We start from the raw sequence: 6,899 nt of genomic DNA, 5'->3' as shown, positions 1-6,899 counted from the left end.
ATAGATATATATATAAATTATTCGAAATTTTTCAACAATACCAATAAAATACATAAATATAGTTTTATAATTAGAATTAAGTATCAATATATATAAAAAAGAGGACAATGATGAAAAACAAAATAAAATACTTCTAAAATTTAATCTCTACACTGTAAATTAATAATATGAATTATTATTTTGAAGTCTAAAGTTTTATATCCTAATTCAAATTATTTTCAATATATAGCATTGAAATAGACTGATATGCATTTCATTCTATGATTCATTATGTCATACACCCAAACTTTATTTTTATCATCATATTCAATTAAAGCATTACACAATGTATTAGTATTTTAAAAATTTTAATATAATAAAATTTATTCACTATATTAAATACTAATATAGTTTTATTACTACGAATAATAAGATTGAATAAATTTGTGTTATCACCAAAAAAAACAATACAATCAGCACATGTTTAATAATTATTAAAATGAATAATCCATTTAATATAAGATTAATATTAATTATAACAAATCAAAAATTGTACATTCATTAATGATGATATTCCTTTATAAATTTTTTATTACATCCCAAAATAATAACAATCTGTATATGTATAAAATAGCAATTATAAGAAACTCTACTAGATCCAAACCTACAAATCTGAAAGTAGTTATATTATTATATAATATTTGATTATTGTTTATTTAAAATATAAAAAATATCATATACAGAGTATCCACTTAAACATCTAGCCAGAGACAAAATATCTTTCCAGCATTGATTAGGTTAGGTTAGGTGGTGGATTGCAGTGGACACAAACTAGATATTACATTGCTATGACATGCATCCATTCTGCTGCTATCTGCAACCAGCACAACATGAGAGAATGCTACACAGCAATTTGAGTGGTGTAATATGATGTTAAAGTTACAACTTGATAACCTACAACTCCTTCAGCACATTTTATGGAATAAAAGGCACTTCTCAGTGTATAGCCATTACAATGTGCACCATTAGGCAAAGCATGCTCCATAATACACATGATATACATAACAATAAGTATTGATATATCTTATCTTAAATGTCTGGTTGTAATTTGGATGAGCAGCTTCTAGGTCCTATATTCATTGATAGAACTTTGAACTGTGTTCAATAACTGAATATCCTAAACACAATGATGGCTGATTGGCTTGATGACTTATCATTGGCAGGTTTGGTACTAGCACATTATGAAACTTCATTCCTAGACAGAAAAGAATCAGTGGAGAGCAGAGCAATTTAAAAACTGTTGTTTTGAAGATGTTCTCAAACAAATTAAAGCTTACTTTTTGTAAAAATTTCAGCTATGCTGTCTTTATCCTTTACAGTCAGAGATTATTTGTATATTATGTTAAGTCCTCTTAAATTGATTCTCTTTGGTTATTTTTGCAGTGGAACAAGCATGCACCAGATACATATACACTCATCCAATGCTGGAAAAAATCTCCTTTGCTTTGATAGATGTTTAAGTGGACCCCCTGTATAATATAATGTTAAAACTAAATTTACACAAAATTTTACTTAGTATTCATTTTTATTATTCTAACATATCTGAATTACAGTAATAATAAACCAATAATTTATGATTTGTTTATAAATTATTTATCATACTTGTCTACATTTCGTTTTTAAAAACTATTACATGAGATTATATACATATATTGAAAATTTTAGATTAATTCATAAATTACATATTAAAATTTACCTTTGTTAACTTTTTCTGAAGCAGACTTTATAGCTAATCTGAGTAACTTAGTTTTTTGTGTGTAATGATTAATTTCTGTTTGCTGAAATCATAAATAAAATTAAAAATTTTAATGTATTCAAAAAAATTCTTGTAAAATAATATTTTAATTAGAATTAAATTTTAGACCATTTTTGCAGTAATTAAAATAAATATTTATATACGATATAATTATTTATAAAGATCTAAAAACAATGAAAAAGTATTTTCACTTTTGCATCTAAAACCAGATCTAGAACTAAATTCCCAAAACTCCCTTAGAACAAGACAAGCACTGAAAATAAACATAAATGCATTGTAATTGGAAATAGTCATATTAGCTAAGCACCTTAAAGCAAGTTATACTTTCTACTTATTATTGCTGTTTTGTAAATGTAAAATAATTGTAAAATTATTAATTGTACAGATAATTGTAAAATAACCAGATATATAACATTTATAACTTCACCTTATCCAACACTGGAATATAATCAATTACATACCTCGAAGCCTGTTACCGGTGTGTAATTAACCTAAAAAATATGAAAAATTAAAATTTCACGAACGTTTTTGAAAATTCAACGGTTCTTCTTCAGGCGGCAATGAATTTCCATTAGACTGCCATTAAATATGAATATTATTCGAAATTCGAATACATGTTAGCCAATGAATTTTTACCAGGCATGCACACTACATACATAGCAAATGACGAGAATTTATAGCGCTTTGTCCACTAGTGGACAAAGCACTATAAATTGGCTAACATGTATTTGGCTTTCGAATAATATTCGTATTCAATGCCATACGAGGTCTGTTCAAAAACTACGTGGACTGATGTCATAAGAAGTTACATGTCTGGGTCCCCTTCAAAGTACTCTCCTTCCAAACACACACACTTATCCCAACGGTGTTTCCACTTGTTGAAACAGTCCTGGTACGTTTCTTTTGTTACATTCCTTCAATGCCTTCGTCACATTTGCCTTAATCTTGGGAATCATCTCAAATATTCTTCGGGAAAAAGAAAAAGTCACAAGGAGCAAGGTCAGGTGTGTAGGAGGGGTTGGGAAGAACAGTGATCGAGTGTTTGGCCAAAAACTATGAGTTCTGAGGAGTAAATGGGCTGAAGCATTGTCATAATGGAGAAACCAGTCGCCACTCTTCCACATTTCTGAATTTTTGTGGATGGATGGCATCCCTCAGACGTTTCAGAACTTCAATGTAGTAAGTCTGGTTCAATGTGGAGCCTTGGGGAGGTACTCGTGGTGAACGACACCCTTAGCATCAAAGAAAACTGTCAGCATCACCTTGACATTGGATCGAACTTGGTGAGCTTTTTTGGGTCTGGGGACCACTTGAAACATGCCATACACTTCATAGCAACATCACCGTAAGCCGTATTGAGCATAGCAAATGTTTCAGTTGCAGATTTTCCAAGTTTAACACAAAATTTCACAGCAAGTCGTTGCTCCATCAGGTCATTCATTCTGAAATCTGACAAACAAAAAAAATTGCACTTCACTAAAAACTGCATAGCTAATCAACAAATCAAGATATCTCTAATCGGGAAATGGCTTTATCACCAGACAATCTGTACAAACCTAGCAACACCAAGCAGATTCCCCTGGAACCAACTGGAGCCGCGCAATTCAAACAGTCCGCGTATTTTTTGAACAGACCTCGTACTAAATGGAAATTTGTCACCACCTGAAGAAGAACCATTGAAGGTTCGAAAACGTTCATGAAATTTAATTTTTTGAGGTTAATTGCACACTGGTAACAGGCTTCAAGTTACATTATTGATTATATAACATTTAATTTTTTTATAATTTTGTATTTTTTAAGCAATTAATAATTAGACATACATTGAAGAATTTGTTATATTATTCAAAATAAAATTTATCTATCATAGAGTACACACAAATTAATGTTTAACTTTTTAATTCCACTGAATTGTTTAAAAATTAGTAATGAATTTATATTTTCATACAAAATATACATCTTATTTACAATATAGTTATTCATATTTTGGGTACTCTTTGGTTAACGGGATGCCAGTCAATTGATGACATCCGATTTGCATTTATATCTTAATATTCATTCTAATTTAGGTTAAATCATATACGAAGTTAATTTTAATGTAAACTTACCCTTTTGTTTAAGTCTGTATAAAAGTTATGAAAATCAGTCATGAATTTAAACACTGATTGGTAATACGCATTTGATATTGAAAACAATTAGCATATTTTCACATTTGTATAATTGCAAAACTGAAATTTCTACTTCTAGTTGTTTATTTTACACATCACTTGTTATTTTATGTTATTTAGTTGTAAATTAGAAATCAGATTAGTATTCAAAAGTAAAATTACAAAGTTAAAATTTTGGTTGCATCTACAGTTGGCCTATCATACTGGGTCGAAAACATTACTGTTTGTTTAATAAACATTTTTCAGCATAGGTGTTTGATTATTTATTAAGTTAAAATTACACCTTTTTATTTATTTTCAACCTTGTTTGCATAGTGCTGTATCTCACTATTGTGACATTCATAAGCATGTGTTTACGTAAATTATATTTCATCTTGGGGGTGATGTACTGTACCTCAAAGTTAGATACTGTAATGTTTTAATCAAAGATCACCATAATTGTAACTTGTGGTCATTTTTGTTTATTTTTTTTTTATTTAAAATGGATTTTAGAATATGGTATTTGTCAATTAACAATGAAATTGCAATTTGTTTTTTCCTAGAAATTGGAAACTTACATAGTGAGTTAGGAAATAATCCCAGAACAATTGTTGATTGGAATGATTATATGCATTATGTTCGTGCCAATTCTTTAATATCTCTAATCATTGTAAAATTAGGTGGTGCAGACAGAGTTGTTGAGTGATACGAAAGTTGGTTTACACATAGAAAACAAAATATCGAACGTGTTCTTCTGCATCTGCAGCAGTGGGTATTTGGTGGAATTTGTCGTGAATTACAAGAGTGTATTTTAGTCACCTTTCAGCTAAAACATTGATTGATACAATACGAAATAATGTGAAAGTAGTACCAAAAACACAAGTTAGAAGAAGCCGGATACGAAACAAGTAAATCACTGAGAGACACTGAAACCAGATGGCATAATCAAAACATAAAAATAATTGTAGTAAATTCACTTATTTGTAAATTGTTCATTAATTCATCATAACTTATACATATTTCAATATATAAAATAAAACATCAATTTTGCCAAAAATATAGTGAAAATGACTAGTGTCCGGTTAATCAGAGTACCATATTTTGCATTCATATTTGTATTCATATTTACATTCTAAAAACACATTATGTTTCTAGAATAAAATTCTTTTTTATGATATAATTACTTATTTTATGTAAAATAATCATAAATATGTATTTAATGTCACTTGACCAATCAAAATTCTTTCGAAAACTGTCAGTTTGTAGTTAATCATCATCATTAAAAGATAACTTGATTATATCTATATATATAAATGAGGATGTTTGTTTGCTATACACTCCTAGGACGTTCAACTAATTGCTACAAAACTCAGCAGTTATATTCACATACTTTAACTTAGATAATGTCATGCATCCCACCCCAAAATATCTATTGAATTTCTATCTACATTCAATTTGCTAATTTACAGTAGTGGCCAAAAACAGAGCTACCCTTGACATATGTTTTAAAAATGCAACCTCTATTTTGTTGATTACCTACTACATAATTAATATTGTTATAGTTGAAAAAAAAAAAATACTCAATTGAATCAAACAGATTTTATTTTAAATCTTTAAATCTGATTTACAAAAGAAAAAACAAAGTTTTTATATTTTACTGTATACTGTGGCAAAAGTAGAGCTAAAATAGTTTGGGCATGGCCAAAGGGCTGACCATGTGGATTTTCTTCACATTAGTAAAACCTAAATAGGATCCAGCTTCCCATAAAAGTCTTCCTGGAATGCATCCCTTCAACAGGTCACTCATGTGTCACACTGCCATAAGCAAATAAACAAAAATAATTCTAACAAGCAATTATTTATTGTGATAATGCTGGACTGCAACTTTTTGTCACAGTGTTCTCAATTCTTTTAGTGGTGGTCTTGCCCCTGTACATACTTTTCCTGTTAGCAATAGCATCCTATCAGTCATATATCTAACTCCATTCAGGGGAAAACTTTGAATGGAAGTAATGTAATTTCCATTTCAAACTGGAAGTTCGTATATAGATAATCTGGGCCTCCTGACCCTAAGCTTTCCACATCTGATCTCAACTTTCATCTATCTAACTCCTTTCTTGAGATTAAGTAAGGACAGAAGGACGACAATTGGAATTTATAGGTCTACAATTTTTTCAAATTGCAGCCCAATAATTTTTCTATAAATGCAATATTTACAAAAACATATTTCCCATGTAGTTTATACCAGTGCTTTTCAACCTGTGGGTCGCGACCCCAGGGGGATCACAAAGCCTTACACGGGGGGTCGTGGGTAAAAGAAAAAGACAAGTGTTTGTAGGTCCTACACTACACTGGAAAAAAAAACTACAATTTCAGTGAGAAGGCTATAGCTGTTTATTTTATAGTATAATTGGTTTTTCAATCGATATTTAGATCTCAACAGAAAGAAAATTAAATACGCAGTTTTTAAAATCACTGATATAGTTTTAATATGGTCCTGGGGGTCACCAGAAGTTTTTAACTTGCAAAGCGGTTGCATATTCAAGAAGGTTGAAAAACACTGGTTTATGCAATCTGTTGCCAAAATCTAAACACTTTATCATCACATAAAAAAACAATTATTCTAGCATTTTTTTTAAACAAGTTTTATATAAAGTCTTTCAGACATTCAATCACATGCAGGACCATCACAACCTGTCTAATGAATCACTTTTCAAATAATAATAATAGACTGGTATTAATTAGTAGTCATTGAGCATCCTCTCTTCAAAGAGGAGGTCAACAACTACTTTTGTCAAATTACATCAATCCCCCTCTACAATAGTCCTTTCTTTCTATTGGACCAGAAGCATTCGAATAGGAAAATTATATAATATAAGGTTACCAGCAAGCTCAAAATATGTTTTAAGCAGTTTTTGAGGTACCAAGTTTAAATATTTGGCTTTTTTTTTTTTTTTTTT

General features: G+C 29.7%; 1 protein-coding gene and 1 long non-coding RNA gene across 2 annotated transcripts in view; both read right to left on the bottom strand.

Annotated features, from left to right (window-relative positions):
• Positions 1-6,899, bottom strand: part of LOC111632835 (beclin 1-associated autophagy-related key regulator-like) — an 80,773-nt gene that overhangs the window by 58,785 nt on the left and 15,089 nt on the right. The window lies entirely within an intron of this gene.
• LOC111632824 lies at positions 635-1,806 on the bottom strand. The gene is made up of 3 exons (XR_002757934.1): positions 1,736-1,806; positions 1,317-1,508; positions 635-1,234 (listed from the first exon to the last, which is right to left on the bottom strand). It is a non-coding gene; the product is annotated as an uncharacterized LOC111632824 (long non-coding RNA).

This window comes from Centruroides sculpturatus, unplaced genomic scaffold, assembly GCF_000671375.1.
Source record: "Centruroides sculpturatus isolate CEXI.00-Female unplaced genomic scaffold, Cexi_2.0 scaffold41, whole genome shotgun sequence".
Taxonomy (NCBI): Eukaryota; Metazoa; Arthropoda; class Arachnida; order Scorpiones; family Buthidae; genus Centruroides; species Centruroides sculpturatus.
The sequence above is the reverse complement of the archived record's forward strand: the minus strand, read 5'-3'. Positions and strand labels throughout refer to the sequence as shown.